The 27,501-nt window shown below is 44.7% G+C and overlaps 1 pseudogene; it reads right to left on the reverse strand.

The window, feature by feature from the left end:
* Positions 1-133: 133 nt before the first annotated feature.
* Positions 134-24,897, reverse strand: LOC118965634 (annotated as a pseudogene).
* Between the last annotated feature and the right edge of the window lie 2,604 nt (positions 24,898-27,501).

Here is a 27,501-nt window from a genome sequence, read left to right on the forward strand (position 1 = left end):
AAAGGGGAGATGTAGTTGAACCACATTGGGCTGGCTAGGCTGTATGTGTGTGACATCGCTTTTCCTCTCTCCCTATCTGTCTCTTTCCTCCTCTTTTCCTATCTTGCTCTCTCTCTTTCCTCCTCTTTTCCTCTCTTGCCCTCTCTTGCTCTCTCTCTCTCTTTCCTCCTCTTTTCCTCTCTCACTCTCTGTCTCTTTCCTCCTCTTTTCCTCTCTCGCTCTCTGTCTCTTTCCTCCTCTTTTCCTCTCTCGCTCTCTCTCTTTCCTCTTCTTTTCCTCTCTCGCTCTCTCTCTTTCCTCCTCTTTTCCTCTCTTGCTCTCTCTCTCTTTCCTCCTCTTTTCCTCTCTTGCTCTCTCTCTCTTCCCTCCTCTTTTCCTCTCTCACTCTCTGTCTCTTTCCTCCTCTTTTCCTCTCTCGCTCTCTCTCTCTTTCCTCCTCTTTTCCTCTCTCGCTCTCTCTCTTTCCTCCTCTTTTCCTCTCTCACTCTCTGTCTCTTTCCTCCTCTTTTCCTCTCTCACTCTCTCTCTTTCCTCCTCTTTTCCTCTCTCACTCTCTGTCTCTTTCCTCCTCTTTTCCTCTCTCGCGCTCTCTCTCTTTCCTCCTCTTTTCCTCTCTCACTCTCTCTCTTTCCTCCTCTTTTCCTCTCTCGCTCTCTGTCTCTTTCCTCCTCTTTTCCTCTCTCGCTCTCTGTCTCTTTCCTCCTCTTTTCCTCTCTCACTCTCTCTCTTTCCTCCTCTTTTCCTCTCTTGCTCTCTCTCTTTCCACCTCTTTTCCTCTCTCGCTCCCTCTCTTTCCTCCTCTTTTCCTCTCTCACTCTCTGTCTCTTTCCTCCTCTTTTCCTCTCTCGCTCTGTCTCTTTCCTCCTCTTTTCCTCTCTCGCTCTCTCTCTTTCTTCCTCTTTTTCTCTCTCACTCTCTCTCTCTTTCCTCCTCTTTTCCTCTCTCGCTCTCTCTCTTTCCCACACTTTTCCTCTCTCGCTCTCTGTCTCTTTCCTCCTCTTTTCCTCTCTCACTCTCTGTCTCTTTCCTCCTCTTTTCCTCTCTCACTCTCTTTCTTTCCTCCTCTTTTCCTCTCTCACTCTCTGTCTCTTTCCTCCTCTTTTCCTCTCTCACTCTCTGTCTCTTTCCTCCTCTTTTCCTCTCTCACTCTCTCTCTTTCCTCCTCTTTTCCTCTCTCGCTCTCTGTCTCTTTCCACCTCTTTTCCTCTCTCGCACCCTCTCTTTCCTCCTCTTTTCCTCTCTCACTCTCTGTCTCTTTCCTCCTCTTTTCCTCTCTCGCTCTGTCTCTTTCCTCCTCTTTTCCTCTCTCGCTCCCTCTCTTTCCTCCTCTTTTCCTCTCTCACTCTCTGTCTCTTTCCTCCTCTTTTCCTCTCTCACTCTCTCTCTTTCCTCCTCTTTTCCTCTCTCGCTCTCTGTCTCTTTCCACCTCTTTTCCTCTCTCGCTCCCTCTCTTTCCTCCTCTTTTCCTCTCTCACTCTCTCTCTTTCCTCCTCTTTTTCTCTCTCACTCTCTCTCTTTCCTCCTCTTTTCCTCTCTCGCTCTCTCTCTTTCCTCCTCTTTTCCTCTCTCGCTCTCTGTCTCTTTCTTCCTCTTTTTCTCTCTCACTCTCTCTCTCTTTCCCACACTTTTCCTCTCTCGCTCTCTGTCTCTTTCCTCCTCTTTTCCTCCCTCGCTCTCTCTCTTTCCTCCTCTTTTCCTCTCTCGCTCTCTCTCTTTCCTCCTCTTTTCCTCTCTCGCTCTCTGTCTCTTTCTTCCTCTTTTTCTCTCTCACTCTCTCTCTTTCCCACACTTTTCCTCTCTCGCTCTCTCTCTCTTTCCTCCTCTTTTCCTCTCTCGCTCTCTGTCTCTTTCTTCCTCTTTTCCTCTCTCACTCTCTCTCTCTTTCCCACACTTTTCCTCTCTCGCTCTCTGTCTCTTTCCTCTTCTTTTCCTCTCTCGCTCTGTCTCTTTCCTCCTCTTTTCCTCTCTCGCTCTCTGCCTCTTTCCTCCTCTTTTCCTCTCTCACTCTCTGTCTCTTTCCTCTTCTTTTCCTCTCTCGCTCTCTCTCTTTTTCCTCCTCTTTTCCTCTCTCACTCTCTGTCTCTTTCCTTCTCTTTTCTTCTCTCGCTCTCTGTCTCTGTCCTCCTCTTTTCCTCTCTTGCTCTCTCTCTCTCCTCCTCTTTTCCTCTCTCGCTCTCTGTCTCTTTCCTCCTCTTTTCCTCTCTCGCTCCCTCTCTTTCCTCCTCTTTTCCTCTCTCACTCTCTGTCTCTTTCCTCCTCTTTTCCTCTCTCGCTCTCTGTCTCTTTCCTCCTCTTTTCCTCTCTCACTCTCTGTCTCTTTCCTCCTCTTTTCCTCTCTCGCTCTCTCTCTTTTTCCTCCTCTTTTCCTCTCTCGCTCTCTCTCTTTCCTCCTCTTTTCCTCTCTCACTCTCTGTCTCTTTCCTTCTCTTTTCTTCTCTTGCTCTCTGTCTCTGTCCTCCTCTTTTCCTCTCTCGCTCTCTCTCTTTCCTCCTCTTTTCCTCTCTCGCTCTCTGTCTCTTTCCTCCTCTTTTCCTCTCTCACTCTCTCTCTCTTTCCTCCTCTTTTCCTCTCTCACTCTCTATCTCTTGCCTCCTCTTTTCCTCTCTCGCTCTGTCTCTTTCCTCCTCTTTTCCACTCTCGCTCTCTCTCTTTCCTCCTCTTTTCCTCTCTCGCTCTCTGTCTCTTTCCTCCTCTTTTCCTCTCTCGCTCCCTCTCTTTCCTCCTCTTTTCCTCTCTCACTCTCTGTCTCTTTCCTCCTCTTTTCCTCTCTCGCTCTGTCTCTTTCCTCCTCTTTTCCTCTCTCGCTCTCTGTCTCTTTCCTCCTCTTTTCCTCTCTCACTCTCTCTCTCTCTTTCCTCCTCTTTTCCTCTCTCGCTCTCTGTCTCTTTCCTCCTCTTTTCCTCTCTCGCTCTCTCTCTCTTTCCTCCTCTTTTCCTCTCTCACTCTCTCTCTCTCTCTTTCCTCCTCTTTTCCTCTCTCGCTCTCTCTCTTTCCTCCTCTTTTCCTCTCTCGCGCGCTCTCTTTCCTCCTCTTTTCTCTCTCTCTCTCTCTGTCTTTTTCCTCTTTTGTTCTGTCTCTTTCCTCCGCTTAGAGAAGTTCCTCAGTGGAAACAGCAGGCCTGTCCCTTCTGACTTTAATATTACATGGTCAAGATGAGAGGGACACAAGGAAACAGAGACTACAGTGAGAAACACACAGAGAGAGAGAGAGCTGGGAGTGGGAGAGTGAAGCGAGAAACAGAGGGAAGGAGAGAGAGGGAAACAGGAAGAGAGGAACACAGCGACAGAGAGCCTCTGATGTTCTGTTTTTCTCTTCTCCATCAGACTGGGGAATGAGGCCAGGCCAGCTGGTGCACTGGGGACCAGAAACAGAGACGCAAAACAGTCATCCAGTCATCTCCCAGGCTTGACAGGTGTCATGTCACGTTTGTGAGAGCGTGATGTAGCCTTTCTGAAATCCACGGTGGCTCAGGTGAACTGAAACCATAACACAAATGTGTTACTTCTCCAGTGCATACTCCTCTCTCAGACCAACACAACAGTAACACATTGGTACATTATTACATTTCCTTTTGCCACAGTAGAGAAAGGTTGGATCCTCCAGAGAAACAATTAGTCGTGGAACTTCAGAGGAGAACAATCGTTGTTTATCTGTTCACGGCAGACAGGCAGACAAGCAGACAGGCAGACAGGCAGACAGGATTGGAGGAGGGGAGAGCATGGAACTAGCTGTAGCTTATTGATTTCTTTACATAATGAAGCAGTGCAGAATGTTTTACGCTCATTTAATGCCCCGCTTCTTCTGAATAACACATGCACCCACGCAGGAATGCACGCACACACACACACCTCTTGTTCCTTCACTGCAGTAACCTCATTTGGACCATTGAACTAATTAGAGACTCAATCTGCATTCCGGATTCCCAGCCAACATATGCTCTCTACCCACAACAGTAACTCAAGACTAACTTGGACTGTCAGATTTAGCTGCTGGGTCAAAAAATTGATTTATTTAAAGATTTTAGCACTCTTTCTGTTAAACTGTTCACCTCATCTGCCTCCTGCAGAAAGCACTAACACGAATAGTGTAATGAGTATTTGTGGTGTCTGAAGGAATAGTATTAACGAGGCTATAGCCAGTATAATGTATAATCACTATCACTACTATCACTACCACTAACGATAACAGTAAATACAGATGGGCTCCTCATCCTTCAAAAACCTATATCCCTAATAGCCTATTGTGGAATACTATGTGAAGGAATAATAGCAGCATTATCACAGTACCACAGCTACCGATACCATCGCTATCATTACATTATAATATTAATAATAATTAATACACTGAGTATACCACACATTAGGATCCCCCTCCCCTCCCCCCTGCTGTTGACTCCAATGCTTCCCATAGTTGTGTCAAGTTGGCTGGATGTCCTTTGGGTGGTGGACCATTCTTGATACACACGCGGGAAACTGTTGAGCATGAAAAACCCAGCAGCGTTGCAGTTCTTGACACAAATCATTGCACCTGGCACATACTACTATACCCTGTTCAAAGGCACTTAAATATTTTGTCTTGCCCATTCACTCTCTGAATGGCACACATACACAATCCATGTCTCAATTGTCTCCAGGCTTAACAATCCTCCCCTTCATCTACACTGATCAAAGTGGATTTAACAATAAGGGATCAATAAGGGGATCATATCTTTCACCTCTATTCACCTGGTCAGTCCATATCATGGAAAGAACAGGTGTTCATAATGTGTTGTATGCTAAGTGTATATAATACTAATATTATATTATAAACTACTAGCAGCCCAAATAACAACAGAAAATACAACTGTATGATGATGAATATGAGTCTCAGTTCAGTATAGCAACATGTATTTTTTGTAGGGGAATATATAGTAGAAATATAGAATATGAATCATTGTATAATATACTGTGGCTATACAGAGGGCATAAATGAGTTACATCTACTTGTTAATTATGATTGAATGATTAATCAGTCCTTTATGTTGATAGCCCATTATGACTCCTCATAACCCAGGTAATTTACAGCCAACAGCCTGGTCTGTCACGTTCCCTCTCACAGTCACTATATTCCACTCTACAAATAAAAGAGTAGAAATAAGGCTTCTTTGCGGTTGTATAGCTAGACCCTTCTTGAGGGCCATACATGGCGAGAGCTGTTGAACCCGCACTGGTTCTACATAGCTTCTGTAGCACCATGTTTTTATTACAGTGTACTGTCGGTTATGAAAATGAAAATAACATAAAAATTGGCTTTTCATACTGTGGAGGGGAGTCTAGACTACAGTCCTGTAATTAGGGCCATAGGCCCCTGGGTAAAGTCACCTCACAAAAAGAGAAGATTTTATTTGAGGGGACATGTTGTTTGAGGGAGAGACACAACACATATTTTCCAATAAATGCAATATTCTCTTTTGGTTGGAAACGTCTGGGGTCTCGCTGCCCAAGACTGTGGTGCTCCACTGCTCTGCACAGTACTTGATTCGTTCAACTCCTTGAGGCAATCTTCAAGTTCAGTTTTATTAAGAGCTACGGTATAGTAACTATTGTGATGCTCGTAGCAAAACCCTTCAAGCAGCATTTCCCAAACACTCAACCCCAGGTCCATGCTCTTCATGCTCCTTCTAATACATGGGGTCGAACTACAAGAACATTTGACATAGAACAGAAGCCTTACGAGACATAGCTCTAGTTTCAATCTACAACTCTCTGGGCGCCCGACTCGCTCCGAGGCCTGTGTGTTAAGCATGAATGTAAAAAGTTCTTCCTCAGAACTGTCTCTGGCCGGCGCAAAATTCCCCATCAGATCAAACACAATACTGCTGTGGCTAATGGTCCCCCATTCGGTAAGGCTATTATTTATAGTAGCTAGTGCAGCTAGTGCTGCGGCTTCCTCCACCATGTCCAGTCAAGCAAGGTCGAGACGAGATGCCAGCCAGACTTGGCGCACACACACCGTCAGCGGCTCAGTAAACCACCAGTGACTGCTAACCGTCCCTTCGCCCACTTACATCCACCCATAGTTCATAAGGACCAAACTAGCAAAACTATGAGGCGTTCTTCACATCCTTCTCTCTTTTGAGGACAGAGAGAGTTGTCCTATTTAGCCTGGCATAAACTCCAACTGCAAGCCATGATGTTCTTCTATGCTAAATTGGAAAACATGGATGCTGTTATATAAAAAGTGCTTACTCAAATTAAATGACCACTGAGAGTCAGTGGTAAAGGAAGTCATTCGGGAGTAAATTGGTGGTGTATATTTGGACTGATTACAACAGGGTGTGATTATCTTACATTAGCATTGATCCAGCTGTGTGTGTGCACGTGTGTGTGCATGTGTGTGTGTGTGTGTGAGTGTGTGTGTGTGTGTGTGTGTGTGGTATACACTACCGTTCAAAAGTTTGGGGTCATTTAGAAATGTCCTTGTTTTTGTCCATTAAAATAACATCAAATTGATCAGAAATACAGTTTAGACATTGTTAATGTTGTAAATGACTATAGTAGCTGGAAACGGCTGATTTTTTATAGAATATTTAAATAGGCGTACAGAGGCCCATTACCAGCAACCATCACTCCTGTGTTCCAATGGCATGTTGTGTTAGCTAATCCAAGTTTATCATTTTAAAAGGCTAATTGATCAATAGAAAAACATTTTGCAATTATGTTAGCACAGCTGAAAACTGTTGTCATGACTAAAGAAGCAATAAAACTGGCCTTCTTTAGACTAGTTGTGTATCTGGAAAATCCGCGTTAGTGGGTTCTAATTACAGGCTCAAAATGGCCAGAAACAAAGAACTTTCTTCTGGCACTCGTCAGTCTATTCTTGTTCTGAGAAATGAAGGCTATTCCATGTGAGAAATTGCCAATAAACTGAAGATCTCGTACAACGCTGTATACTACTCCCTTCACAGAACAGCGCAAATGGTCTTTAAACAGAATAGAAAGAGGAGTGGGAGGCCCCGGTGCACAACTGAGCAAGAGGACAAGTAATTTAGAGTGTCTAGTTTGAGAAGCAGATGCCTCGTAAGTCCTCAAATGGCAGCTTCATTAAATAGTACCCGCAAAACACCAGTCTCAACATCAACAGTGAAGAGGCGACTGCGGGATTCTGGCCTTCTAGGCAGAGTTGAAAAGAAAAAGCCATATCTCAGACTGGCCAATAAAAATAAAAGATTACGATGGGAAAAATAACACAGACACTGGACAGAGGAACTCTGCCTAGAAGTACTTGTACTTGTACTTGTCCTTTTGCTCAGTTGTGCACCGGGGCCTCCCACTCCTCTTTCTATTCTGGTTAGAGACCGTTTGCGATGTTGTGTGAAGGGAATAGTACACAGCGTTGCACGAGATCTTCAGTTTCTTGGCAATTTCTCACATGGAATAGCCTTCATTTCTCAGAACAAGAATAGACTGATGAGTTTCAGAAGAAAGTTATTTGTTTCTGGACATTTTGAGTCTGTAATCGAACCCACAAATGCATCCGCATTAGCTTGGATTAGCTAACAGAGCGTGCCATTGGAACACAGGAGTGATGGTTGCTGATAATGGGCCTCTGAACGCCTATGTAGATATTCCATTCAAAACCAGCTGTTTCCAGCTACAATAGTCATTTACAACATTAACAATGTCTACACTGTATTTCTGATCAACGTGATGTTATTTTAATGGACAACAAAATGTGATTTTCTTTCAAAAACAAGGAAATTTCTTTGTGACCCCAAACCTTTGAACGGTAGTGTATGTGCTCCACCTCCAGCTTTCTAGGATAAGTCTGTCTCTGTGAGAGCACATTAAAAACATCAGACAAACAGCCCTTAGAGCAATAACTCCCTTCCCCAGCATGTGTCTTTATTCCCACCCTACAATAGACTCTGATGGGATTAACTATTGTGTGTTGTTGCCGAGGATTAGGGATGTCTAGGGATGCAACAGCACAGGAGGCTCTGCATAAACAGAAACAGACACAACACCTGGTGTCATGTTGCAGTAATGCCACCTTGGAGCAGAGATTCAGCACTGCAGCAGCAGGAGGATTATCAACTACAGGACTCCAGACGATTACAAATACCCTCTGAAGATACTGGAGACAAACAGCTGGAGGAAGAGGAATAGAAACACTAGACAGAACAATAAGCAGATGAGTAAGAGGAGGTTGTTTGTAATGTGTCCAAAGGATTAATCAGCACTAGTAGTCTGCTGTTGTGTCGCGCTGAGGCAGGGATGTATGAAAGGACACAGTGAGGATACTGCATCCAGCTGTCCCACACCAGCACAACAAACATTACACGTCGCAACCAACTGACAAATGAGCGTAACATCAGCCAGTGACAGTGTCACAACACCATGCTGAGTGTCTGAGACTGTGAGGAGAGGACTCACTAAACCAGGCAATGTTGTGCTGGCTGGTAAATGCCCAAATGATGCCCGGACGGGCCGCAGCAGACTGGCATCTCGCCGAGAGGCAGGCAAGGCAGCCATGTCAGGGATGTCATGTCTATCCAGGAGACAGCATCCAGCCGTCCCACGCCAGGCAACGTCTCTATGGGAGTCTGTCACACACTCGCAGAGCAGGGGACAGGAGAGTGGAGGAAAGGGGACGCTACTGGGGACACACACTGAGTCACTCTCCTCCGGCCTCCAAGCACACAGAGAGAGAGCGAGAGAGAGAAAGGGGAAGAGACACAAAGAGAAAGAGAGATTGTGGGATGGATAGTCACTCATCACCCTGCTACGTCCTCATCACATCACATCCTGCCCCCCTTACCCCCACACTGTAAACACCCCCACTCTGCTGCAGACGCCACCCACTGCAATTAGCACTAGCCAGCTACTCACGCACACATGCACGTATACACACAGTTATAACACTGTGAGAGGTGGGAAGGTCCTACATATCAGAGACTAGTGAAAGCAGCTTAGCTACAATGGAGAGAGCAGGCTGCAGCTCTAGCACTAACATTAAGCTTGGTGTTGGCCCAATTTCTACAGGTTGTGGACACACTTGGTGTTGGGACACATTTTGCAGGGTCTTGGTTTAATAATAAAAAATAAAATAAAAGATATTTAAAAAAGACATTTGTTCAGTATTATAATTGTCTTGGCGATGTGTGGAGCAGCCTGCATGTGAGGCCAGATATGTCATAGGCCGTGTTCTGAAGCAATGTGATAGTAATAAACATAATAGCCTAACTGGAGGTAATAGTAGTGACTGTCTGGCTGATGCTTCTACCAAGGCTTATCCAACACATAGATAAAAAGGCTTTCGTGTGCAATTACTAAATTAGTGGAGAAATGAATTTCAACCCAGTGAACTGACACAGAAATGCACTGAACTGCTAATCTGGGAGCAGAAGGGCTAAGATACCACTGGAAGTTAAAGTTTAATGGCTTGATGTCAGGGCTCTCAAGTGGATACAACTGAGGCAGCATAACTCTGGAGGAACTACTTTTCTTATGTAGGATGTCAGTCAGAAAAGCAAACCTAAAGATTGCCTCATGCCTCATAGCATGGCGGCTACATGCAGACCTGGGTTCAAATACTATTTGAAATCTTTCAAATACTTTGAGTGTATGCTCTAGCCTGCCTGGTGTGCTATATGGGTGGGGTCAGCAGTTTTGGGACTGTTATATTGCTACATCAAGCCAGTAGAGCTTAGTCAACCACAGGTTAAGCATTTTAAATTATTTCAAATATTAATTGAACCCAGGTCTGGCTATGTAGGCTAGAGTAACTTTCATGTGATATGCCGATGGTGCTCTCTGGGCTACTGTCTGTCTGAGCTCACATTGACAACCATTCATAATGTGAGTGCTAAATGCAGAAGAAGTTATTGTACTGATTTTTATTTTGTCACCCGATTGGCTTGTACACGCTCTCAGTGGGGGCAGGACGGGGATGAAACAAGAATGTCTGCTTGCATCAGATTGTCTAGTCCTAGAAACCTATCAAAAGCCCATCCGACTGTACCATCATGTTATCACACCTAGAGAGAGTGTCGAACAGATGTCTCTTTTTATTTACGGATGTGTGGCTGAATACTGTGAATGGGTATAAAGGTAAGTAGCCATGTTCTGGCTATTTTGGCCTTACGTGGTGTCTTACGTGGTGTCTTACGAGGTGTCTTACGTGGTGTCTTATGAGGTGTCTTACGTGGTGTCTTACGAGGTGATTAAGGTATCAAATTGAGAATAGTATTATTAATTGAGCGACCTGTATAAATAAAGGTTAAATAAATACAAGTGAAAAAGAAAAAAACTCTCTTCCAACACCTAAAAACCACACATCTGTTCAAACCTTTTTGCAGGTGTTCAAACAGTACATTTCCAATAGTAAGAAAGAAACCGTGTTTGAAACCACTTCAGGTGGTCTCTGTAGAGAGAAAAACACAGATGCCCCCTTACTTTCTATTCTCCAGACCCTCCCACCCCCTGCAAACCCTCTCACTTCCTATCCTCCAGACCCAGCCCACTTCCGGGGGAGGACATGGGAGGGGGGGGGGGGGGGGGGTATTTTTTCTTCCTGGTCACCTTTAAACCTACCATAGCCTCCAACGAAATCAGCACCATCCATTTCCCTCTGCATGAGTTGAGTGCTGAGAGAGAGAGAGAGAGAGAGAGAGAGAGAGAGACAAAGAGAGAGAGAGAGAGAGAGAGAGAGACAGAGAGAGAGAGAGAGACAGAGAGAGAGAGAGAGAGACAGAGAGAGAGAATGTGAAAGCACATCCCTTTAAAACTGACATTTTTGGCATGTACTCTTTGATTTACTCCAGATACATATCAATGAAGGTATTTTTAGACTCCAAGTTGCATGCTCCTGAACGCTACTCTCTCTCTATCTCTGTGTCTCTCTCTGTCAAGTTCGTTAATTGACTGTATGCCGATTAATTATTGTAATTAAACTGTTGTGTGTTTCGCGGTTGAGGAGAAATATAAATAACAGCAGGAGGTCAGGGCGGCAACATTGAAATGCTACAGAATAATACTCTTTGAGTATTTTGCGTCTTCTTTGGTGGTGTTCCAGGTTGTCGTCATTGCAATCCCAGAAGAAGATATCTTCTATTTCATATTAATGTGGTTGCAGAGATGTTGAACACTTCTCTATGTGTTGTGAGATCTGACAAATTGGGCATCACGACTGCAATGACGACAACCTGGAATGTGCCCTTTAATTTGGTGTGTCATTAACAGCCTTGTCATGTAGCAGTGTTTCCCAACCAGGGGTTCTAGGACCCCTGTACTTGGACTATCCACAAGAGGTACTTGAGAAGACTCATGAGACCATAGGCCTACTGGTAAAATGTACATGATGGGGTACTCCAGGGCTACTCCAGGGCTTCTCCAGGGCTTCTCCAGGGCTACTCCAGGGCTTCTCCAGGGCTACTCCAGGGGTACTCCAGGGCTACTCCAGGGGTACTCCAGGGCTACTCCAGGGCTACTCCAGGGCTTCTCCAGGGCTACTCCAGGGCTTCTCCAGGGCTTCTCCAGGGCTACTCCAGGGCTTCTCCAGGGCTACTCCAGGGCTACTCCAGGCAGAGCTAAATTCAGTTGGTAATACAGTAACAGAAAAAGGTTGGGAATGACAGTCATATAGCATTCAATCCCCCTAGGCGTCCAGAGAGACAGTCCAGTCTCAGAGAGCTAACTTACCAAGAGCCTAACAATCTCAAGTGCACACCTGATGTCAGCCCTGAATTCTCTGTCCTGTCAGGGCAGTGACCAACAACCCAACAGGACGCTGCTGTACTACTGCTTTTTAAAATATACAGACACATCTGCTCGTCGGTGTGAAAGGTCTTTGTTGAAAACACAGCATATAGAGAAGAAAATAACAAAAATCCATTATAACCAAACAACCTTGCTCCAGGGACCGAACACACACACACACACACACACACACACACACACACACACACACACACACACACATAAATAGGTCATAGTCATTTTTATTCCTGTTGCGTGCTTTTCTCACCTGGCTGGCTGGCGAGTCCCCGGGGTAAGTGACAGAGGTCTGGGGAAGCGTGATGAGGGTTCTGGGGCTGACACACACAGAGGAGAGGGGCCGGAGGGCAAACCACCACCAACATCCGCATCAACATCACATCTTCATCTGAAGGTACCCAGGGGTGGTAACCATAGTGACAAACATAATACGGGGTCAACTCACTCACTAGTTAGATGTGAGGTGCAGTCCTTGTCACTCTCGTAGCCACTCTACCTTGCACAGGTCTCTGGAGCAATACATTTGGGGCTAAGGCACTTCAGAAACAATCGGAAGCTTCTTTGCATGTTTGTTTAGACTTGTGGATTAACATCAGGAATATGTTCAGTAGGGCACACCAAAAGCAAACATCTGTGTTGTTATTGGACATGTTTAGGTGGTAAGCTAGTTTGTCAGAGAGCTCGTAGATTATCAGTCATCACTGGTCGTCAGTCACACTGTCATAAAAAACACAGAGATGGCTATCAGCTGGCTAAAGCTCTGGGAGGAAGTGTGTGTACTGTGCTTATGATGACTTAGGCTGGAGTGTGCACGCGTTGTGATTAGTCAACATGTCTCAGCCATGTGCAACAATGTTGCCTTGCATTGTGTGCATGTGTGTGTGTGAGCGTGTCGTGTGAGTCTATATTGTCTACGGCAATATTGTCTGTAGAAATGACTATCCTGGGATAGTGAGTGTGTGTGTGTACACACCATTATCGCTCGAGTCACACCTCAGGTCTGCGTGTATATGAGCAAGCAATGATCACACACACACCTCCGTCCTGCCCTGTCAGAGAGAGCAGAAAACCTCAGATGACAGAAGGGCTGCGGAGGAAATAAAGCCATGAAACATTGAGTAGATAGAGATAGGCTCCCTGGAGAAGAAAAGTAAAGTAGTCTTGCACGAGCAAGCCAGGATGGCTCACAGGAGCCTATCCCCTGTAGTGTGAGTCAGCTTGATGTACAGTACACCACCCTGAACAGGACACTGGTCTATCACAGGGCCTTAACCCCAACTTACAGTATGCCCTTAATGCTGGGTGCCAAGCAGTGACGCAATGGGTCCCATTTATACAGTCTTTGGTGTGACTCAACCGGGTTCTGAGCTCCCAACCTTCCGACGTCAGGGCAGACACTCTAACTACAAGGCCACTGAGTAGGTCAAGAAAAGGCTGTCCATACTCCATCTCCAGCTCAAATGTGGAACGTCAGCTTCTGCTATTTCACTGGCTGGTCCATTCTACAGGCCTGACCTAATCATCCATGCATGGGGCTGGGAAGGGGCTGGCTGGAGATGCAGCAGTCAGGACTTATCAAGAGAGGTAAAGGCATGGCTCAATTCATTTCAAGTGGCTGCCAACGTCTTATTGGTCTGTGGCTAAGTGGATCACTAAACGCCTCTATCAGAAGGCTATTGTTGCCAAGGCATGAAGAGGATACAATTGACATAGCCTATAAAGTTTATTGTGATGCTTTTACTTACTGCAGAACCAGATCAAATGTGAAGGGCACCACAAGAAGTGAATTCTAAAATTGGTTTGAGTAGAAAATAGAACTGTGGTTTGGAGATGAAAACAAGAAACGTTCCAATAACACAGTCAAAAGACAGTTAGGGGAGGGGAGGGAGGAAAAAATTCATCTGGAACATAAATTGCAAATCCTCATTTGATTCAGTGGTCTCAAATGGTATCCGCGTAACATCAAAGAATTCCCCGCACAAATGAAAGAAAGCCCAACACTGAAAGGGTTCTCCTCCTCCAATCACAAGAGGTCTCACTGAGGGGATTCTCTTCTCTCTTTTTTCCACTCACAGGTGAGCACATATACTCCCAGACCCAGAGAGAAGGAGAGAGAGGGGGGGGGGGATAAAGGGAGGGGAAGAAGAGAGAGGGGGAGAGAGGAAATAGGTAGGTGAGAGAGAGGAGTGAGAGGAGGGAAGAGAGATGGAGAAAGGAAGGGAGAGGGGGATGGAGAGATAAGAAGTGAGATGGAGAAAGGAAGGGAGAGGGGGATGAGAGATAAGAAGTGAGATGGAAAAAGGAAGGGAGAGGGGGGTGGAGAGATAAGAAGTGAGATGGAGAAAGGAAGGGAGCGGGGTGGGGAGATAAGTGAGATGGAGAAAGGAAGGGAGAGGGGGATGGAGAGATAAGAAGTGAGATGGAGAAAGGGAGCGGGGTGGGGAGATAAGTGAGATGGAGAAAGGAAGGGAGAGGGGGATGGAGAGATAAGAAGTGAGATGGAGAAAGGAAGGGAGAGGGGGATGGAGAGATAAGAAGTGAGATGGAGAAAGGAAGGGAGAGGGGGATGGAGAGATAAGAAGTGAGATGGAGAAAGGAAGGGAGCGGGGTGGGGAGATAAGTGAGATGGAAAAAGGAAGGGAGAGGGGGGTGGAGAGATAAGAAGTGAGATGGAGAAAGGAAGGGAGAGGGGGGTGGGGAGATAAGAAGTGAGATGGAGAAAGGAAGGGAGAGGGGGGTGGGGAGATAAGAAGTGAGATGGAGAAAGGAAGGGAGCGGGGTGGGGAGATAAGTGAGATGGAGAAAGGAAGGGAGAGGGGGATGGAGAGATAAGAAGTGAGATGGAGAAAGGAAGGGAGAGGGGGGTGGAGAGATAAGAAGTGAGATGGAGAAAGGAAGGGAGCGGGGTGGGGAGATAAGTGAGATGGAGAAAGGAAGGGAGAGGGGGATGGAGAGATAAGAAGTGAGATGGAGAAAGGAAGGGAGAGGGGGGTGGAGAGATAAGAAGTGAGATGGAGAAAGGAAGGGAGAGGGGGATGGAGAGATAAGAAGTGAGATGGAGAAAGGAAGGGAGAGGGGGATGGAGAGATAAGAAGTGAGATGGAGAAAGGAAGGGAGAGGGGGATGGAGAGATAAGAAGTGAGATGGAGAAAGGAAGGGAGAGGGGGGTGGAGAGATAAGAAGTGAGATGGAGAAAGGAAGGGAGAGGGGGATGGAGAGATAAGAAGTGAGATGGAGAAAGGAAGGGAGAGGGGGATGGAGAGATAAGAAGTGAGATTGAGAAAGGGATGGAAAAAAGAGGGAGGAGGAAGGAGATAGAGAGAAAGAGGGAGGAAGAGAGAAGGTTAGCACCTCTAAGCTTGAGATGAGCATTTAACCTCCTTTAAAGGATGGATCAGCATTCCTAGCTAATGAGACCTGACATTGGCATTTAAAAAAACAACAGTAGCCAACACACACACACACACATCCTCCCACACAGACACAAACATATTCCTGATATACAAATACAAAACCCAATAATTATTCAAGTGTTGGGACAATGCTGTTGCAAGCAGAAAACAGTCACGACAGACAAAACTAGCCATGGAATGTTTTTTAACAGGGAAGTTATTACAGTAAAGTATCATGAAATACTGAGCGGACAGAGGAGAACCTCGGATGAAAACAGCCTTGGAGTCAAGAGGATTGTAGCTTTGTGGCAGTGCATTTGCAGATAATCTTTGGGACGAAAGTGAGCGAGATAGAAAGAGAACAAGAGAGAGAGGCAGATAGAGAGTGAAAGAGAGAGAGGCAGAGAGAGAGAGTGATAGAGAGAGGCAGAGAGAGAGGGAGAGAGAGAGGCAGAGAGAGAGAGAGGGGGGGGGGGGTGAAAGGGAGAGAGCAGGAGGCAGAAAGAGAGTGAAAGAGAGAGAGGCAGAGAGAGAGAGAGAGAGAGAGAGAGAGAGAGAGAGAGAGAGAGAGAGAGTGAGGGAGGGGGGGTGAAAGGGAGAGAGCAAGAGGCAGAGAGAAACTTGGGAATAATGTGCACCACAGAACAGAGTGAAGGAAAAAAAGACCATCAGAGACGCTTATCTGTGAAAGGCTTCTGCTACCCCACCGGGTCAGAGGAATAAAGAGGTTTTAACCTAATTTCTGACATCATCCACCACTCTCACTGGGCCCGTCCACAGAGGCAGAAAGAACAACAAAAAATAACGGGGGAGAAAATTAATCCCGTTTTAACATAAAAAAAACATCAGCAGCAGCTGTCTGTAATGAATGCATGTTGGTCAAGCCTGCACATCAAAAGATATAGCCTTCACAAAGATAAAGCAGCGTCCTCACCATTATTCTTATTATTCACAACAGGTAGGCTATACGCAGGATGGGTCTGGTGAGCCCTTTGAGCATTGTGGAAATGTATTTCAGTTGCATTATGATCACATATACATGATAAGGGAACTGACAGGGTTGCCTCAACACTGATCTGTTAGAAGGTAGATGTCATACCACTAGATGATTCAATTCCAACAGGGATCACATAGGCTACACATACAACAAATGTATGTAGCCTACTCACTAAACTATACTTCGCTTTGGATGAAACTGCCTGCTAAGTTGCATATGTTTGTATATATAATGATAAGAGAAAAGCTCAATTGAGCCATATAAATCAATGTAAAAATTGTATTCCCCTTAATGTCAATTTCAATCCATCTAACAAGGTCACTCACTGCAATGTCAAACATTCCAGTATCCCACTGAGTAGATGAGATGGAGGGTACATTTTGCCTTCTCCTCCATTTCCCTGGTAATATACCAGAACATTTCTGCTTCCACTCTCCTCAGTAATGATTCTGGGGGGGAATGAGTGGTTGATATAACAAAGCAGTATCCTGATCCCATACTACAGTCCAGTACTTCCACGGCTACAGTGCCCCCTGCTGGGTCCAAAATGCACCTCCACTCTCCAGCTCTGGATGATGATGATGATGTTTTGTAGGTTTGGGTTGGATGGTGCCTGTCTGCTTTTGCAGGGTATTTGACTGGGCTTTATAGAAACATTTTATTGATTAATAATGTGTTATTTTCAGGAGGGAGCAAAATTCTGACTGTTGCAGATAGTTGTGATATTATGAACAGACTAACCTTTACATGACAGAGAAGCAGGTATGTTCAACATGTTACTACTATTTTAGAAGCATCATTCCATTTTCGCAATGTGTGATGTGGTAAAAAAATGTATCCGCAAAACTCTAAACTGATAACACTTGTAATGCCCCCTATCTTATATTCAGAACCCTTTACTGTGCATTCATTTGGGTTTCACACATCTTCACACACCCCTGAGTCATTCATGCAAAATCAAAGTTTTATGTGAAATACCATGAGAACATTTAGTTTAGTCCCCAATACATCAGATAGGCTCACACTTTGGTCATTTTAACAATTCAGTCCAATAGCGAAGAACACAAAACACATTTCAAAACTGTTCTATAGAACTGAAAAGTAGGTGGTTAATATCATTTCCCATGCATACATTTTTATCATTTGTATCCAATGGCAGGTTGTGTTGAGAATGTCAGTCTTACAGTTTAATTATCTTTATACAGTACATACAGTACCAATCACTTGTGTTGTGACAAGGTAGGGGTGGTATACAGAAGATGGCCCTATTTGGTAAAAGACCAAGTCCGTATTATGGCAAGAACAGCTCAAATAAGCAAAGAGAAACAACAGTCCATCATTACTTTAAGACATGAAGGTCAGTCAATCTGGAAAATGTCAAGAACTTTGAAAGTTTCAAGTGCAGTTGCAAAAACCATCAAGCACTATGATATAACTGGCTCTCATGAGGACCGCCACAGGAAAAGAAGACCAAGAGTTACCTCTGCTGTAGAGGATATATTTGCAGCCCAAATAAATGCTTCACAGAGATCAAGTAACAGACACATCTCAACATCAACTGTTCAGAGGAGACTGCGTGAATCAGGCCTTCATTGTCAAATTGCTGAAACCTCTACTAAAGGACATCATTAAGAAGAAGAGACTTGCTTGGGTCAAGAATCATGCGCAACGGCCACAAAACACAATAGAAAACAGGCTACCTAAATAGGGTTCTCAATCAGGGACAACGATTGACAGCTGCCTCTGATTGAGAACCATATCAGGCCAAACACAGAAATAGAAAATCATAGAAAAACTAACATAGACAACCCACCCAACTCACGCCCTGACCAATTGTTGTGAAGAAAGCTTCAGGGCGCCCAAGAAAGTCCAGCAAGCACCAGGACCGTCTCCTAAAGTTGATTCAGCTGCGGGATCGGGGCACCACCAGTACAGAGCTTGCTCAGGAATGGCAGCATTCAGGTGTGAGTGCATCTGCACGCATAGTGAGGCGAAGACTTTTGGAGGATGGCCTGGTTTCAAGAAGGGCAGCAAAGAAGCCCCTTCTCTCTAGGAAAAACATCAGGGTCAGACTGATATTCTGCAAAAGGTACATGGATTGGACTGCTGAGGACTGGGGTAAAGTCATTTTCTCTGATGAATCCCCTTTCCAAATGTTTGGGGCATCCGGAAAAAAGCTTGTCCGGAGAAGACAAGGTGAGCGCTACCATCAGTCCTGTGTCATGCCAACAGTAAAGCATCCTGAGACCATTCATGTGTGGGGTAGCTTCTCAGCCAAGGGAGTGGGCTCACTCACAATTTTGCCTAAGAACGCAGCCATGAATAAAGAATGGTACCAACACATCCTCCGAGAGCAACTTCTCCCAACCATCCAGGAACAGTTTGGTGACGAACAATGCCTTTTCTAGCATGATGGAGCATGGCCAGGAAACTCCCCAGACCTTAATCCCATTGAAAACTTGTGGTCAATCCTCAAGAGGCGGGTGGAGAAACAAAACCCCACAAATTCTGACAAACTCCAAGCATTGATTATGCAAGAATGGGCTGCCATCAGTCAGAATGTGGCCCAGAAGTTAATTGACAGCATGCCAGGGCAGATTGCAGAGGTCTTGAAAAAGAATGGTCAACACTGCAAATATTGACTCTTTGCATCAACTTCATGTTATTGTCAACAAAAGCCTTTGACCCTTATTAAATGCTTGTAATTGTATTCCGTAGTAACATCTGACAAAAATATCTAAAGACACTGAAGCAGCAAACTTTGTGGAAATTAATATTTGTGTTATTCTCAAAACTTTTGGCCACGACTGTACACCATTCCTGGAAGCTGAAAATGTCCCAGTTCTTCCATGGCCTGCATACTCAGACATGTTGTCACGTGTGCTCCCTCTCCGGCCTCTAGGTCACCAGGCTGCTCATTATGGCGCACACCTGTCACCAGCGTTACGCACATAATGAGACTCACCTGGACTCCATCACCTCCTTAATTACCTGCCATTGTTTCGGTTGCTGTTTCATGTCGGTGCGCTGTTCGTGTTTCTTGTTTTGCTCATTTATTAAATAAATGTATTCACTCCCGGAACTTGCTTCCCGACTCTCAGCGTACATCGTTACACATGTCACCCATTGAGCATGTTTGGGATGCTCTGGATCGACGTGTACGACAGCATGTTCCAGTTCCCGCCAATATCGAGCAACTTCACACAGCCATTGAAGAGGAGTGGGACAACATTCCACAGGCCACAATCAACAGCCTGATTAACTCTATGTGAAGGAGATGTGTCGCGCTGCATGAGGCAAATCGTGTTCACACCAGATACTGACTGGTTTTGTGATCCACGCCCCTACCTTTTTTTTAAGGTATCTGTGACCAACAGATGAATATGTGTCTTCCCAGTCATGTGAAATCCATAGATTATGGCCTAATGAATTTATTTAAATTGACTGATTTCTTTATAAGAATTATAACTAAGTAAAATCTTTGAACATGTTGCGTTTATATTTTTGTTCAGTGTGTAAACATTTTTTTTACTGTCTTGGAGTTTGAAATGTACTAGCCAAAGTGGGCCATATGAAAGCTTGATTAACTGGCCCGGTGAGCTCCGCAGATGTTGCTGGGCCAGCAAGCAGCCCTGTCTGTCGAGCCCTGCTAATCCACTCCCTATACTCCATGTCATGTGCCAAAGAAAAAACGCCACCTGCTGGAGAAGACAGATTTTGGGCCTAGTTATCCCTCATGCTTCGCCTCTTCCTCTCTGGTGTGACTCACAAATTGCAGTTAATTACTATAGCTTCCGACTTGGATCAATCACAGTGGGCATACGATGTGATAAAGGAGTCTTTTATTGTAAATCTTGAAATCTTAAAACCAGATTAATTAGTATTTTTCATTCATCTTATTTTGGTTGACATCTGTTTTTTGGTTGAACTGATTACCACTTATCTAAATGCTACTAAATTAATAGACAATCTATATACAGTGCATTTGGAAAGTATTCAGACCCCTTCACTTTTTCCACATTTTGTTACTTTACAGCCTTACTCTAAAATTGATTAAATTGTTCCCCCCCCCCCCCCCCCCCCCCCCATCAATCTACACACAATACCCCATAATGACAAAGCAAAAACAGTTTTTAGAAATTTCTAAAAAAATTAATTAAAATGAAACTGAAATGTCCCTTTTACATAACTATTCAGACCCTCTACTCAGTACTTTGCTGAAGCACCTTTAGCAGCAGTTACAGCCTCAAGCCTTCTTGGGTATGACGCTACAAGCTTGGTACACCTGTATTTGGGGAGTTACTCCCATTTTCTCTGCAGATCCTCTCAACCTCTGTCAAGTTGGATGGGGAGCGTCGCTGCACAGCTATATTTAGGTCTCTCCAGAGATGTTTGATCGGGTTCAAGTCTGGGCTCTGGCTGGGCCACTCATTGACATTCAGAGACTTGTTCCAAAGCCACTCCTGCATTGTCTTTGCTGTGTGCTTAGGGTCGTTATCCTGTTTGAAGGTGAACCTTCACCCCAGTCTGAGGTCCTGAGCGCTCTAGAGCAGGTTTTCATCAAGGATCTCTCTATACTTTGCTCCGTTCATCTTTCCTTCAATCCTGACTAGTCTCCCGGTCCCTGCCGCTGAAAAACATCCCCACAGCATGATGCTGCCACCACCATGCTTCACCGTAGGGATGGTGCCAGGTTTCCTCCAGATATGACCCTTGTTTTTAATGGTCAGAGTTCTTTAGGTGTCTCACAGGCTGTTGTGTGCCTTTTATTGAGGAGTGGCATCCCGCTGGCCACTACCATAAAGGCCTGATTGTTGGAGTGCTGCAGAGATGGTTGTCCTTCTGGAAGATTCTCCTATCTCCACAGAGGAACTCTGGAGCTCTGTCAATGACAATTGGGTTCTTGGTTACCTCCCTGACCAAGGACCTTCTCCCCCGATTGCTCAGCTTGGCCGGGCGGCCCGCTCTCGGAAGAGTCTTGGTGGATCCAAACTTCTTCCTTTTAAGAACGATGGAGGCCGCTGTGTTCTTGGGGACCTTCAATGCTGCAGATCTGTGCCTCGACAAAATTATGTCTCTGAGCGCTACAGACAATTCCTTCAACCTCATGGCTAGGTGTTTGCTCTGACATGCACTGTCAACTGTGGGACCTTATATAGACAGGTTTGAGCCTTTCCAAATCATGTCCAATCAATTCAATTTACAACAGGTGGACTCCAATCAAGTTGTAGAGACATCTCAAGGATGAACCATGGAAACAGGATGCATACCTAAGCTCAGTTTCGAGTCTCATATCAAAGGGTCTGAATACTTACATAAATAAGTTTAAAAAAAATAAAAAATAGCAAATATTTCTAAAAACCTGTTTTGATTTGTCATTATGGGGTATTGTGTGTAGATTGATGAGGAAACATTTGTTTTATCCATTTTAGAGTAAGGCTGTAACGTAACAAAATGTGGAAAAAAAGAAGGGGTCTGAATACTTTCTCAATGCACTATAAACATGAGCATATTGTTTGTGGGCCATGCACCCATTGCATATATGACACTACAACCATTAATGTTATTTTTCAGTAGGGTTTACATGACTCATCTTATCACACTTGGCAAACAGCTGGCAGAGCGCACAAACGTGGGTTAAGGTCTCGTGGCATACTGTGGGCTCAGGCATAATCCGAGACTCGGGGGGCTCGGCCTGGACTCGGGAAGGGCTTCCTGCAGGACAAGCTATTTCCGAGTCTGTCAGAATCATATTACTCTGGACTCCGGCTAAAAGTACCCGGGCCGAGTCCACTTCAGCTTTACCCATTTGAACTATTTTAGGAGTTGAGTTTGTTCATGAGTTGAGTTTGAGGTTTTTACTTGGCAGGTGTTGAAATACCATTTTTTTTAAAAGTCATGGAATTTGCAAGGTCATTCAAATCACAAATTTGTGATAGCTATAGGACCGCAGAGACTATCAGAGATGGTCCCTAATTTAGAGAATCTCAGATGCTATAATTGCTTTTGCAATTTTTTTTTCCCTAACATTTGTTCTAGGCTAGAAGTATGTAAGATAAACATGCACAATAATACAGGATACACTTACAAAAATGCCCTACATTTAAGATGCAGTAAAACTGCAGTACAATTAAATAATGGTTGTTTAATTAATAAAACACTACATGACCAAAAGTATGTGGACACCTGCTTGTCGAACATCTCATTCCAAAATCATGGGCATTAATCTGGAGTTGGTCCCCCCTTTGCCGATATAACAGCTTCCACTCTTCTGGGAAGGCTTTACACTAGATGTTGGAACATTGCTGCGGGGACTTGCTTCCATTCAGCCACAAGAACATTAGTGAGGTCGGGCACTGATGTTGGGCAATTAGGCCTGGCTCGCAGTTGGCATTCCAATTCATCCCAAAAGGTGTTCAATGGGGTTAAGGTGAGGGCTCAGTGCAGGCCAGTCAAGTTCTTCCATACTGATCTCGACAAATTATATGAACCTCCCTTTGTGCACGGGGGCATTGTCATGTTGAAACAAGGGAGGGCCTTCCCCAAACTGTTGCCACAAAGTTGGAAGCACAGAATCGTCTAGAATGTCATTGTTTGCTGTAGCGGTAAGATTTCCCTTCACTAGAACTAAGGGGCCTTGCCCGAACCATGAAAAACAGGCCCAGACCATTATTCCTCCACCAAACTTTACAGTTAGCACTATGCATTCGGGCAGGTAACGTTCTCCTACCATCCGCCAAATCCAGATTTGTCCGTTGGACTGCCAGATGGTGAAGTGATTTATCCCTCCAGAAAATGTGTTTCCACTGCTCAAGAGTTCAATGGCGGCGAGCTTTATGCCACTCCAGCCGATTCTTAGCATTGTGCATGGTGATCTTAGTCTTGTGTGCAGCTGCCCGGCCATGGAAACCCATTTCATGAAGCTCCTGACGAACAGTTCTTACATTAGCTAGCAGAGCAGCCACCGGTAGCAGTGGGGAAAGGCCAGAAGCCCATGCATGGTGCAGCGGGAGGGGCACAGATACTCGCTCATATAGGCCCAAGTGCTACATTTAGCATACAGCCGCTGGAGCAGTTAGATTTTTCTAAACCTCAAGAATGGACCAAATGGATTAGGATGTTCGAGCGCTTTCGTCAGGCAAGTAAATCTTCCCACTTCTACCAAGGAGAACCAGGTAGACACTCATGTACTGTACGGGCGACGAAGCAGATTACGTTTTGAGGGGTCTAAACCTAAACGAACTCAAGCAAAAACAGTATGGACAAATAAGATACGGATTTCATGCATTCATTATTGTGAAAAATAATGTGATCTATCAGTAGTACGCTTTATCATGCGGAGACTGGGGTAAATTAAACAGTGGGTTGTTTTCTTACAGCCTTATATGCCCTAGTAGAGTATTGCAACTATGGACTTTTGCATGATGAACTAATTCAAGACAGGATTGTCGTTGGGTTAGCAGGCATGCGCCTGTCAGAACGTATGCAGCTAGATAAAGATCTCACGCTAAAGAGAACTATTGAGATGGCAAAGCAAACTGAAGAAGTGAAAAAGCAGCAGAGTTGCCTGCGAGGTGACACAGTAAACAAAAAAGACATGCTCAGTGGATAGAGTTATGCAGAAAGGCAGCCAGTGGAAACAGAAAATCCAGCATGAGAATGCTAATGCTAATGAGAAAAAGCAGTCAGTGTCAAAACTGTGGCAAAATCCCTGCACATCCAAGAGCACAGTGTGCAGCTAATGAGGTAGTGTGTCTGTCCTGTGGGAAAAAGGGACATTGTCAATGTGTGTGTGTGTGTCATCAAGAGCCGTAAATTAGGTTCAAGAAGAGGATGATAACATTTTCCTAGGAACAATAAAAGCAGGAGGTGACCCATGGATGATTGACATTCTTGTGATGGACAGAAATGTAAAATTCAAAATAGATACTGGTTTTGATGTGACTGTTATCCCAGACAATGTGTTCAATCAACCAGCAACCCAGCTCTGCAAAAACCAATAAAAACTCTGCTAGGACCAGGAAGAGCGCCGCTGCACGGGATCAGAATCACATGGTTCTATGAAAGGGAGAAAAGGAGACACTGGAGGATGTGTATGATGTCCTCAGAGATCTACACAAAGCTTTACTAGGCGGACCAGTTATCAGAAAGCTTGTGTTAGTTGCTCGACTCGACAGCAGTGGTTTACAGACACTGAAAGAAAGCTATCCAAACTGTGCAGCGGTCTTGGTTCAGTACAACAACCATATACCACCAAGCTGAAACCTGCCGCAGAGCGCTACTCACGACACGACAAATTCCTCTGACATTGCTGCCAAAAGCTAAGAAAGAGCTAGAGCCCACGGAGGAGCCCACGTACTGGTTGGTTGTCCCAAAGAAGAACGGGGATGTGCGGATATGTGTCGATTTCACCAGTCTCAACGAGTCAGTGTGTAAAGAAAAATACATACTTCCCATGGTCGAACAGACCCATGGCTCAATAGCTGGGGCGAAGATCTTCAGCAAGTTCAACAGGAACATGGGTTTCTGGCAGATAGCGCTAGCCGTGGAGTCAGTTAAGCAAGCAACCTTCCTCACACCTTTAGGACTTTACTACTTCAATCTTCTACCTTTTGGTATAGCTTCAGCACCTGAACACTTCCAGAACGTAATGGTGACAGAGGTCACTGAAGGCCTGGAAGGTGTGGTCCGTCACATGGATGATGTGTTGGTCTGGGGCTAAACACCGGAGGAGCATGATGCAAGACTTCATGCCGCATTGCAGAAGATGGAAAAAGCTGGCTTAACTCTGAACACGGACAAATGTGACCTGTCAAAGGAGGAAGTGAAGTTCCTTGGCCACATTATATTCGACAAAGCAGTACAGTCCGACCGGACAAAGTCAGAGGCTGTCAAGGAGATGGCACAGCCATCCAACGTTAGCGAGCTGCAGAGTTTTCTAGGAATGGTGAACGAACTGGGAAAGTCCATCCCTCAGTTTGGAGAAATGGACAAACTTCTCAGAGACTTACTCTCAAAGAAAAACCACTGGTACTGGGGCGCCGACCAAGTCAAAGCCATCAAAGAGCTGGAGGAGGAGCTGACACCCACACCTGTGCTAGCCCTGTACGGCCCAAAAAAGAGATCAAGGTGTCAGCCGATGCGAATCTTCCTACGGACTAGGAGGAGTGCTGCTGCAGAAGAAGAGCAAGGAGGCCCAGCTACAATAGTCAAAATGTTTTTTCACGAGAGCGCTCCCCCCCATTGTACAAAACCATCCTTCTAAGGGGGGAATGATTTAAGATATCTTTGATTTGATGTTGTAAAATATTTAGAATTTAGCAACAATAGAAGCTTAATCATTCTAAACAGATTCACCAAGCGTGACCTTGTGTACGTCGACAGTTGTGCAGGTCCGAAATGACCTGAGGTAAGGTGTGCTACCATAAATAAAGATAGCTTAATAGATCTGGCCGACTTAGTGACGGCCTGCAAGGTTTGTTAACGCAGGGATTTAAATAGGACGGTGATTTTGTACAAATAGGATAACTTAAATGGTTAATTAACATGTAGTAAATTAGCCATAGATCAAATTCAAAAGACATACCTAAATAAAGTCCTCATGAAACTGGTTGACATACGGCGAGGATAAAACTGGGTTTGTTTTTGTGAAATAGATGGTAATTCTATGCGAACAGGATAACCCAACCAATTCAAAAGACAACACTGAAATAGATTCCAGAAAGGAGAGAGGGAAGCCTAATATAGCGGAGTAAGTTCCAAGATATTAACTTAAAAGTCCTCTGACACAACAGAAAATAGGTTGTTAACAAGAGCTTTACGACCTCTGGGAAATAGCTTCTAGTTGTACGGGTAAGATTTAATGTCCAATAAATGCACCTCTATAGATAAAGATTCCAGAAAGGAGAAACACACATCGTGATAACAATATACACATAGAGTGTGAGCACACACATAGGGAGTAGTGACATACTGTCACGTTCTGACCTTTATTTCCTTTGTTTTGTCATTATTTAGTATGGTCAGGGTGTGTGTTGGGGTGGGCAGTCTATGTTTGTTTTTCTATGATTTGGGTATTTCTATGTTTCGGCCTAGTATGGTTCTCAATCAGAGGCAGGTGTCATTAGTTGTCTCTGATTGAGAATCATACTTAGGTAGCCTGGGTTTCACTGTGTGTTTGTGGGTGATTGTTCCTGTCTCTGTGTTTGCACCAGATAGGACTGTTTTGAGTTTTCACATTTCTTGTTTTTGTTAGTTTGTTCATGTGAAGGGATTGATTAAAACATGAATCAAAACAACCACGCTGCGCTTTGGTCCGCCTCTCGTTCAGATGAAGAAAACCATTACACATACACATCAATAGTGAGACACATAAGAGTAATTTAATCAGAATTTTAAAAGTACACACATAGAATAAGGAGATAGATATATTTATCAGTCAAAAGTCATAAGGAACAACTAAGAATAAGTAGAACTTATAGTTGTATAAGTGTGAGATCTAAATACTATCAGGATTCATGCAAATAATTATTCAAAAATTCTAGGAAGAATTAACGGGGGGAATTTATCAAAAATAAGTTAAGGATATGTAAGGGATCTCGTCCTCCTCTTCTGAGGAGGAGTAACGAGAAGAATCGGAGTACCAAAACGCAGCGTGGTAAGTGTCCATAATTTAATGAAGCAAAATGAACACTGAACAAAAACAATAAGCAACAAACGAACAGTCCCGTAAGGTGAATGACAAACACTAAACAGGAAATAAACACCCACTAAACCCAGGTGGAAAAAGGCTACCTAAGTATGATTCTCAATCAGAGACAACTAACGACACCTGCCTCTGATTGAGAACCATACTAGGCCGAACACAAAAACCAACATAGAAAAACAAACAGACTGCCCACCCCAACTCACGCCCTGACCATACTATGGGGGGGCACACGGGGAGTGTGGCGAAGGCAGGTAGGAGACCTGCGCCAACTTCCCGTGCTTACCGGAGAGATAGAGGGACCGGGCAGGCACCATGTTATGCTGTGAGGCGCATGGTGTCCCCGGTGCGTGTGCATAGCCCGGAGCGGTACATCCCAGCGCCTCATATCGGCCGGGCTAGAGTGGACATCGAGCCAGGTGCCATGAAGCCGGGTCAGCGCATCTGGTCTCCAGAGAGACGATGTCTTAAAGGGGTACACACACACATAGAATATTAGAAGTTTGATTTTCTGAGTTTTAATTAAACACGTGAATTCTTTTGATAAAATAATGTTCTGGGAACCCGGGATACAACATGTAGAACATTTTTGATGTTTTTTCTTTAATTTGTCTAATATAGTAAGAAACACTACTGTGAAAGGGTGGTATG

This window comes from Oncorhynchus mykiss, chromosome 8 (assembly GCF_013265735.2).
Source record: "Oncorhynchus mykiss isolate Arlee chromosome 8, USDA_OmykA_1.1, whole genome shotgun sequence".
Classification (NCBI taxonomy): Eukaryota; Metazoa; Chordata; class Actinopteri; order Salmoniformes; family Salmonidae; genus Oncorhynchus; species Oncorhynchus mykiss.